General features: G+C 54.2%; 1 pseudogene; it reads right to left on the bottom strand.

The window, feature by feature from the left end:
- The window catches only part of LOC137352895 (high affinity cGMP-specific 3',5'-cyclic phosphodiesterase 9A-like), a 77,484-nt pseudogene that overhangs the window by 34,684 nt on the left and 32,800 nt on the right, over positions 1-10,000 (bottom strand).

Below are 10,000 nucleotides of genomic sequence, written 5' to 3'. Positions count from 1 at the left end.
AGACAAAGAGAGAGACAGAGGGAAAGACAGAGAGAGAGAGAGAGAGACAGAGGGAGACAGAGATAGAGAGAGAGCGAGAGAGAGAGACAAAGAGAGGGAGACAGACAAAGAGAGAGACAGAGGGAAAGACAGAGAGAGAGAGAGACAGATAGAGAGAGAGGGAGAGAGGGAGAGACAGAGAGAGAGAGAGAGAGACAGATAGAGAGAGAGAGAGAGAGACAAAGTGAGGGAGACAGACAAAGAGAGAGACAGAGGGAAAGACAGAGAGAGAGACAGAGGGAGACAGAGACAGAAAGTGAGCATGACAGAGAGAGAGAGAGACAGAGTTAGAGAGACAGAGACAGAGAGAGAGAGAAAGAGACAGAGACAGATGCACAGAGAGAGAGCGACAGATAGAACGCGACAGAGAGAGCGCGACAGAGATAGGGAGACAGAGATGAATAGAGAGACAGAGAGAGAGACAGGTAGAGACACACAAAAACAGAGAGAAAGAGAAAGTCAGAGAGAGGGATAGAGAAAGAGAGGGACAGAGAGAGAAAGGAAGAGAGACAGAGTGGGAGAGACTGGAGAGAGAGAGGAGAGAGAGAGACTGGAGAGAGAGGGAGAGACAGAGATGCAGACAGAGACAGAGACACGGAGAGAAAGAGAGAGAGAGAGAGAAACACAGAGAGAGGGGGAGAGAGTAACACACAGACAGAGAGACAGAGAGAGAGAGACAGAGAAGGAGGGAGAAAGATAGAGACAGAGAGAGAGAGGGAGATGGAAAGACCAGAGAGAAACAAAGACAGAGAAAAAATGGAGACACCGAGAAATAGAGAGAGAGAAACAGAGAGGGAGAGAAACCTGAGAGAAAATAGAGGGAGAGTAAAGCGGGATAGAGAAAATAAACAGGAATGAGGGAGAGAAAATAGAGAGTTGGAAAAAAAAATCAAAAGACAGGGAGAAAGCCAGGAGAGGGAGAGAAAACAGGGAGAGAGAGAGAGAAATGGGGGGGTAGAGAGAAAACGGAGAGAAAGAGAGAGAAAGCAGAGAGGGGAGGCAGAGAACAGAGGGAGGGGGGGAGAGAGAGAGAGGGGAAACAGGGGGAGAGAGTTGGAGAGGGAAGCATGAGAGAGGGAAGTGGGGAAGAAGGTGAAGCAGGGAGTTTGGTGACATTATGAAGTCTCGTACTGATACGTACAAGCCAATGTTTCAGAGTGATGGCGTTGATGTCAAACTCACGGACTAGTCCAAGGTCATGGTACATGTATTCAATGCAGCTCAGCATCTGTAGCAAGAACAGAACCCGGACACTCAACATTAGTCCGCCTTCCATCAACAGACCGCGCAATCAGCCCGCAGGTTTCTCAATGTGCACGGTTACCCCCAGCTCCCGTTGTTCTCGTACCCCGTTCAGAGGCAGCAGAGGGTTTGACCGGGTGTAATGTGCCCCTGTCCTGTTCGATGAACTTCCATACCAAGCAGTATCAGTGACGTCTCCGGGCTGCACGCAAGAATCAATTGGGGGTCTGAACGCTTGGACCAAAGGCTCGACACAACAACTCCTTATTTGAGCATCAGACGTTTACTTGCTCCTTACCTCGTTGGGCGCCCACTGCCAGACATTGAAAGTTGGCTTCTTCAGAGCCTCAATGGTTTCCCGTGACAGCGTGTACTGTGGAATAGAAAGATCCCAGATCAGTACAGGGGAGGCCGCTCCCTCAGGTCAACCTCCAAGAGCTCTCCTTCCAACCCTTTGGGAAAGAAAGGCTCCCACTCACACACTGCATCTCCGACAGTGCAGCACTCCCTCAGTACTGACACGCTGTGACAGTGCGGCACTCCCTCAGTACTGACACGCTGTGACAGTGCGGCACTCCCTCAGTACTGACACGCTGTGACAGTGCGGCACTCCCTCAGTACTGACACGCTGTGACAGTGCGGCACTCACTGAGGACTGACACGCTGTGACAGTGCGGCACTCCCTCAGTACTGACACGCTGTGACAGTGCGGCACACCCTCAGTACTGACACGCTGCGACAGTGCGGCACTCACTGAGGACTGACACGCTGTGACAGTGCAGCACTCCCTCAGTACTGACACGCTGTGACAGTGCGGCACGCTGCGACAGTGCGGCACTCGCTCAGTACTGACACGCTGTGACAGTGTGGCACTCCCTCAGTACTGACACGCTGACAGTGCAGCACTCCCTCAGTACTGACCCTCCGACAGTGTGGCACTCCCTCAGTACTGACCCTCCGACAGTGCGGCACACCCTCAGTACTGACCTCCGACAGTGCGGCACTCCCTCAGTACTGACAAGCTGTCAGTGTGGGGCTCCCTCAGTACTGACACGCTGACAGTGCAGCACTCCCTCAGTACTGACCCTCCGACAGTGCGGCACTCCCTCAGTACTGACCCTCCGACAGTGCAGCACTCCCTCAGTACTGACACGCTGTGACAGTGCAGCACTCCCTCAGTACTGACACGCTGACAGTGTGGGGCTCCCTCAGTACTGACACGCTGTGACAGTGCAGCACTCCCTCAGTACTGACACGCTGACAGTGTGGTGCTCCTTCAGTACTGACCCGCTGACAGTGCAGCACTCCCTCAGTACTGACCCTCCGAGAGTGCAGCACTCCCTCAGTACTGACCCTATGACAGTGCAGCACTCCCTCAGTACTGACCCTCCGAGAGTGCAGCACTCCCTCAGTACTGACCCTATGACAGTGCAGTGCTCCCTCAGTACTGACCCTCCAACAGTGCAGCACTCCCTCAGTACTGACCCTCCGACAGTGCAGCACTCCCTCAGTACTGACCCTCTGACATTGCAGCACTCCCTCAGTACTGACCCTCCGACAGTGCGGCACTCCCTCAGCACTGACCCTCCGACAGTGCAGCACTCCCTCAGTACTGACACGCTGTGACAGTGCGGCACTCCCTCAGTACTGACCCTCCGACACTGCAGCACTCACTCAGTACTGACCCTCTGACATTGCAGCACTCCCTCAGTACTGACCCTCCGACAGTGCAGCACTCCCTCAGTACTGACCATTTGACAGTGCAGCACTCCCTCAGTACTGACCCTGTGACAGTGCAGCACTCCCTCAGTACTGACCCTCCGACAGTGCAGCACTCCCTCAGTACTGACCCTCTGACAGTGCAGCACTCACTCAGTACTGACCCTCTGACAGTGCAGCACTCCCTCAGTACTGACCCGCTGACAGTGCAGCACTCCCTCAGTACTGACCCTCCGACAGTGCAGCACTCCCTCAGTACTGACCCTCTGACAGTGCAGCACTCCCTCAGTACTGACCCGCTGACAGTGCAGCACTCCCTTGGTACTGACCCTCTGACAGTGCAGCACTCCCTCAGTACTGACCCTCTGACAGTGCAGCACTCCCTCAGTACTGACCCTCTGACAGTGAAGCACTCCCTCAGTACTGACCCTCTGACAGTGCAGCACTCCCTCAGTACTGACCCTCTGACAGTGCAGCACTCCCTCAGTACTGACCCTCTGACAGTGCTGCACTCCCTCAGTACTGACCCTCCGACAGTGCGGCACTCCCTCAGTACTGACCCTCCCACAGTGCAGTGCTCCCTCAGGACTGACCCTCTGACAGTGCAGCACTCCCTCAGTACTGACCCTCCGACAGTGCAGCACTCCCTCAGTACTGACCCTCTGACAGTGCAGCACTCCCGCAGTACTGACCCTCCAACAGTGCGGCACTCCCTCAGTACTGACCCTCCCACAGTGCAGCACTCCCTCAGTACTGACCCTGTGACAGTGCAGCACTCCCTCAGTACTGACCCTCCGATAGTGCAGCACTCCCTCAGTACTGACCCTCTGACAGTGCAGCACTCACTCAGTACTGACCCTCTGACAGTGCAGCACTCCCTCAGTACTGACCCGCTGACAGTGCAGCACTCCCTCAGTACTGACCCTCCGACAGTGCAGCACTCCCTCAGTACTGACCCTCTGACAGTGCAGCACTCCCTCAGTACTGACCCGCTGACAGTGCAGCACTCCCTTGGTACTGACCCTCTGACAGTGCAGCACTCCCTCAGTACTGACCCTCTGACAGTGCAGCACTCCCTCAGTACTGACCCTCTGACAGTGCAGCACTCCCTCAGTACTGACCCTCTGACAGTGCAGCACTCCATCAGTACTGACCCTCTGACAGTGCAGCACTCCCTCAGTACTGACCCTCTGACAGTGCTGCACTCCCTCAGTACTGACCCTCCGACAGTGCGGCACTCCCTCAGTACTGACCATTTGACAGTGCAGCACTCCCTCAGTACTGACCCTCTGACAGTGCGGCACTCCCTCAGTACTGACCCTCTGACAGTGCGGCGCTCCCTCAGTACTGACTTGAACGAACAGAGGCAGGTTCGACTGCTGCCTTTGCACTTTATTTCGCCTCTGTCCCTGTAATTATCCTGCACAGACCAGGTTCCCTGCTCTCATATCACATCTCCAGAACACTGTTCCCACTCAAAGCCTCGCATTGATCCCATTTGGGACGCGTCTCAGGACCCTTCCATCGACCCACTCTGTTTTTCTGCAACAAATAATTCATGACTTCAGTCTTTGTCACACTATCAGACACATCACAGTGTCTCTCGTGGGCTCATCCTCCCGGGATTCTCTTCACAGACTAGTTTTCGGGTTCTTCACAACGAGCAGCGATGAATTTGGAATTTTCTACCGGGCTCCACTTCACACACTCCCCAATGGGAGCTCCCGATATCTTACTGTCGCTGAGGCTGTGTTCCAGATCGAGTCACGTAGAACTGTTCATTTGGACTCAGCATGGCAAACCACAATTTGCATTTATATCGCACCTTTAACATCGACAAAACCTCCCAAGGTGCTTCACGGGAGCGTAAAGCAGATAAAAATCTGACCTCCGAGCCACATCAGGAGATATTAGGGACCCAGCGACCAAAAGCTCGGTCAAAGAGTTCGGTTTTTAAGGAGCGTCTTAAAGGTGTAGGGAGAGAGAGAGGGGGAGAGGTTTAGGGAGGGAATTCCAGGGCCCCCAGGCAGCTGAAGGCACGGCCGCCAATGGTGGAGCGATGGGAATCGGGGGATGGGCGAGAGGCCGGAATTGGAGGGAGCGCAGAGATCTCGGAGGGTTGTAGGGCTGGAGGAGATTACAGAGATAGGGAGGATTGTAGGAGCTGGAAGAGGTTACAGAGATAGGGAGGGTTGTCGGGGCTGGAGGAGGTTACAGAGATAGGGAGGGTTGTAGGGGCTGGAGGAGGTTACAGAGATAGGGAAGGTTGTAGGGGCTGGAGGAAGTTACAGAGATAGGGAGGGTTGTAGGGGCTGGAGGAGGTTACAGAGATAGGGAAGGTTGTAGGGGCTGGAGGAAGTTACAGAGATAGGGAGCGTTGTAGTGACTGGAGGAGGTTACAGAGATACTGAGGGTTGTAGGGGCTGGAGGAGGTTACAGGGATAGGGAGGGTTGCAGGGGCTGAAGTAGTTTACAGAGATAGGGAGGGTTGCAGGGGCTGGAGGAGGTTACAGAAATAGGGAGGGTTGTAGGGGCTGGAGGAGGTTACAGAGATAGGGAGGGTTGTAGGGGCTGGAGGAGGTTACAGAGATAGGGAGGGTTATAGGGGCTGGAGGAGGTTACAGAGATAGGGAGGGTTGTAGGGGCTGAAGGAGTTTACAGAGATAGGGAGGGTTGTAGGGGCTGGAGGAGGTTACAGAGATAGGGAGGGTTGTAGGGGCTGGAGGAGGTTACAGAGATAGGGAGGGTTATAGGGGCTGGAGGAGGTTACAGAGATAGGGAGGGTTGTAGGGGCTGAAGGAGTTTACAGAGATAGGGAGGGTTGTCGGGGCTGGAGGAGGTTACAGAGATAGGGAGGGTTGTAGGGGCTGTAGGAGTTTACAGAGATAGGGAGGGTTGTAGGGGCTGTAGGAGTTTACAGAGATAGGGAAGGTTGTAGGGGCTGGAGGAGGTCACAGAGATAGGGAGGGTTGTAGGGGCTGGAGGAGGTCACAGAGATAGGGAGGGTTGTAGGGGCTGTAGGAGTTTACAGAGATAGGGAGGGTTGTAGGGGCTGGAGGAGTTTACAGAGATAGGGAGGGGGGAATGAGGAGGACATGGAGGGATTTGAAAACCAGGGTGAGAATTTGAAAATGGAGGTGTTGCCTGACTGGGAGTCTGTGTAGGTCAGCGAGTAACACGAGAAGGTCAATTGGGAATAAAGCATTTAGTTAAGCCACCAGAGCAGGTTAAAGGGCAGAGGGTCGGGGGCGATGGGTAAGTTTAGGTACATTTCAGGCAATGTGTCTTTGCCAAGAGGATGATCCAGGTGTCATGTAGGGGCAGCTGAAGCCGGGGACGGAGACAATCGAAGCAGTAGCTCAGTGGGAGGTCACTGCATAGAGTAACTCACGAAACAGACCAGTGGAGGAGAAACCATTCGGGACCATCACAAGGAACTGGATAATGTAATGGGAGAGTTAGGAGACTAGAGGGATGGTCTTCGATGGGAGAGTTAGGGGACTAGAGGGATGGTCTTCGATGGGAGAGTTCGGGGACTAGAGGGATGGTCTTCAATGGGAGAGTTAGGGGACTAGAGGGACGGTCTTCGATGGGACAGTTAGAGGACTAGAGGGATGGTCTTCAATGGGAGTGTTAGGGGACTAGAGGGATGGTCTTCGATGGGAGAGTTGGGGACTAGAGGGACGGTCTTCGATGGGAGAGTTAGAGGACTAGAGGGATGGTCTTCGATGGCAGTGTTAGGGGACTAGAGGGATGGTCTTCGATGGGAGTGTTAGGAGACTAGAGGGATGGTCTTCGATGGGAGAGTTAGGGGACTAGAGGGATGGTCTTCGATGGGAGAGTTAGGGGACCAGAGGGATGGTCTTCGATGGGAGAGTTAGGGGACTAGAGGGATGGTCTTCGATGGGAGTGTTAGGGGACTAGAGGGATGATCTTCGATGGGAGTGTTAGGGGACTAGAGCAATGGTCTTCGATGGGAGAGTTAGGAGACTGGAGGGATGGTCTTCGATGGGAGAGTTAGGGGACTAGAGCGATGGTCTTCCATGGGAGAGTTAGGGGACTAGAGCGATGCTCTTCGATGAGAGAGTTAGGGGACTCGAGGGATGGTCTTCGATGGGAGAGTTAGGGGACTAGAGGGATGGTCTTCGATGGGAGAGTTAGGGGACTGGAGGGATGGTCTTCAATGGGAGAGTTAGGGGACTAGAGGGATGGTCTTCGATGGGAGAGTTAGGGGACTAGAGGGATGGTCTTCGATGGGAGAGTTAAGGGACAAGGGGGATGGTCTTCAATGGGAGTGTTAGGGGACTAGAGGGATGGTCTTCGATGGGAGAGTTAGGGGACTAGAGGGATGGTCTTCGATGGGAGAGTTAGGGGACTAGAGGGATGGTCTTCGATGGGAGTGTTCGGGGACTAGAGGGATGGTCTTCGATGGGAGAATTAGGGGACTAGAGGGATGGTCTTCGATGGGAGAGTTAGGGGACTAGAGGGATGGTCTTCGACGGGAGTGTTAGGGGACTAGAGCGATGCTCTTCGATGGGAGTGTTAGGATAGAAGAGGGATGGTCTTCAATGGGAGTGTTAGGGGACTAGAGGGATGGTCTTCGAGGGGAGAGTAACGGGACTAGAGGGATGCTCTTCGATGGGAGTGTTAGGGGACTAGAGCGATGGTCTTCGATGGGAGTCTTAGGGGACTAGAGGGATGGTCTTCGATGGGAGTCTTAGGGGACTAGAGGGATGGTCTTCGATGGGAGAGTTAGGGGACTAGAGCGATGGTCTTTAATGGGAGAGTTAGGAGACAGGAGGGATGGTCTTCGATGGGAGAGTTAGGGGACTAGAGCGATGCTCTTCGATGGGAGAGTTAGGGGACCAGAGGGATGGTCTTCGATGGGAGTGTTAGGGGACTAGAGGGATGGTCTTCCATGGGAGAGTTAGGGGACTAGAGCGATGCTCTTCGATGGGAGTGTTAGGGGACTAGAGGGATGATCTTCGATGGGAGTGTTAGGGGACTAGAGGGATGGTCTTCGATGGGAGAATTAGGGGACTAGAGGGATGGTCTTCGATGGGAGAGTTAGGGGACTAGAGGGATGGTCTTCGACGGGAGTGTTAGGGGACTAGAGCGATGCTCTTCGATGGGAGTGTTAGGATAGAAGAGGGATGGTCTTCAATGGGAGTGTTAGGGGACTAGAGGGATGGTCTTCGAGGGGAGAGTAACGGGACTAGAGGGATGGTCTTCCATGGGAGAGTTAGGGGACTAGAGCGATGGTCTTCCATGGGAGAGTTAGGGGACTAGAGCGATGCTCTTCGATGAGAGAGTTAGGGGACTAGAGGGATGGTCTTCGATGGGAGAGTTAGGGGACTAGAGGGATGGTCTTCGATGGGAGAGTTAGGGGACTGGAGGGATGGTCTTCGATGGGAGAGTTAGGGGACTAGAGGGAGGGTCTTCGATGGGAGAGTTAGGGGACTAGAGGGATGGTCTTCGGTGGGAGTGTTAGGGGACTAGAGGGATGGTCTTCGGTGGGAGAGTTAGGGGACTAGAGGGATGGTCTTCGATGGGAGAGTTAGGGGACTAGAGGGATGGTCTTCGATGGGAGAGTTAGGGGACTAGAGGGATGGTCTTCAATAGGAGAGTTAGGGGACTAGAGGGAAGGTCTTCGATGGGAGAGTTAGGGGACTAGAGGGATGGTCTTCGATGGGAGAGTTAGGGGACTAGAGGGATGGTCTTCTATGGGAGAGTTAGGCGACTAGAGGGATGGTCTTCGATGGGAGAGTTAGGGGACTAGAGGGATGTTCTTCAATAGGAGAGTTAGGGGACTAGAGGGATGGTCTTCGATGGGAGAGTTAGGGGACTAGAGGGATGGTCTTCGATGGGAGAGTTATGGGACTGGAGGGATGGTCTTCGATGGGAGAGTTAGGGGACTAGAGGGATGGTCTTTGATGGGATAGTTAGGGGACTAGAGGGATGGTCTTCGATGGGAGAGTTAGGGGACTAGAGGGATGGTCTTTGATGGGATAGTTAGGCGACTAGAGGGATGGTCTTCGATGGGAGAGTTAGGGGACTAGAGGGATGGTCTTTGATGGGAGAGTTAGGGGACTAGAGAGATGGTCTTCGATGGGAGAGTTTGGGGACTAGAGGGATGGTCTTCGGTGGGAGTGTTAGGGGACTAGAGGGATGGTCTTGGATGGGAGAGTTAGGGGACTAGAGCGATGGTCTTCGATGGGAGAGTTAGGGGACCAGAGCGATGGTCTTCGATGGGAGAGTTAGGGGACTAGAGGGATGGTCTTCGGTGGGAGTGTTAGGGGACTAGAGAGATGGTCTTCGGTGGGAGAGTTAGGGGACGAGAGGGATGGTCTTGGATGGGAGAGTTAGGGGAGTAGAGCGATGGTCTTCGATGGGAGAGTTAGGGGACTAGAGGGATGGTCTTCGGTGGGAGTGTTAGGAGACTAGGGGGATGGTCTTCGATGGGAGAGTTAGGGGACTAGACAGATGGTCTTCAAGGGGAGAGTTAGGGGACTAGAGGGATGGTCTTCGAGGGGAGAGTTAGGGGACTAGAGGGATGGTCTTCGGTGGGAGTGTTAGGGGACTAGAGGGATGGTCTTCGATGGGAGAGTTAGGGGACTAGAGGGATGGTCTTCGGTGGGAGTGTTAGGGGACTAGAGGGATGGTCTTCGATGGGAGAGTTAGGCGACTAGACGGATGGTCTTCGAGGGGAGAGTTAGGGGACTAGAGGGATGGTCTTCGATGGGAGATTTAGGGGACTAGAGGGATGGTCTTCGATGGGAGAGTTAGGGGACTAGAGGAATGGTCTTCGATGGGAGAGTTAGGAGACTGGAGGGATGGTCTTCGATGGGAGAGTTAGGGGACTAGAGGGATGGTCTTCGGTGGGAGAGTTAGGAGACTAGAGGGATGGTCTTCGATGGGAGAGTTAGGGAACTGGAGGGATGGTCTTCGGTGGGAGAGTTAGGAGACTAGACGGATGGTCTTCGAGGGGAGAGTTAGGAGA

The sequence above is a fragment of the Heterodontus francisci genome, chromosome 39 (genome assembly GCF_036365525.1).
Source record: "Heterodontus francisci isolate sHetFra1 chromosome 39, sHetFra1.hap1, whole genome shotgun sequence".
Classification (NCBI taxonomy): Eukaryota; Metazoa; Chordata; class Chondrichthyes; order Heterodontiformes; family Heterodontidae; genus Heterodontus; species Heterodontus francisci.
Note: the sequence above shows the minus strand (reverse complement) of the source record. Positions and strands in the feature narration are given on the sequence as shown.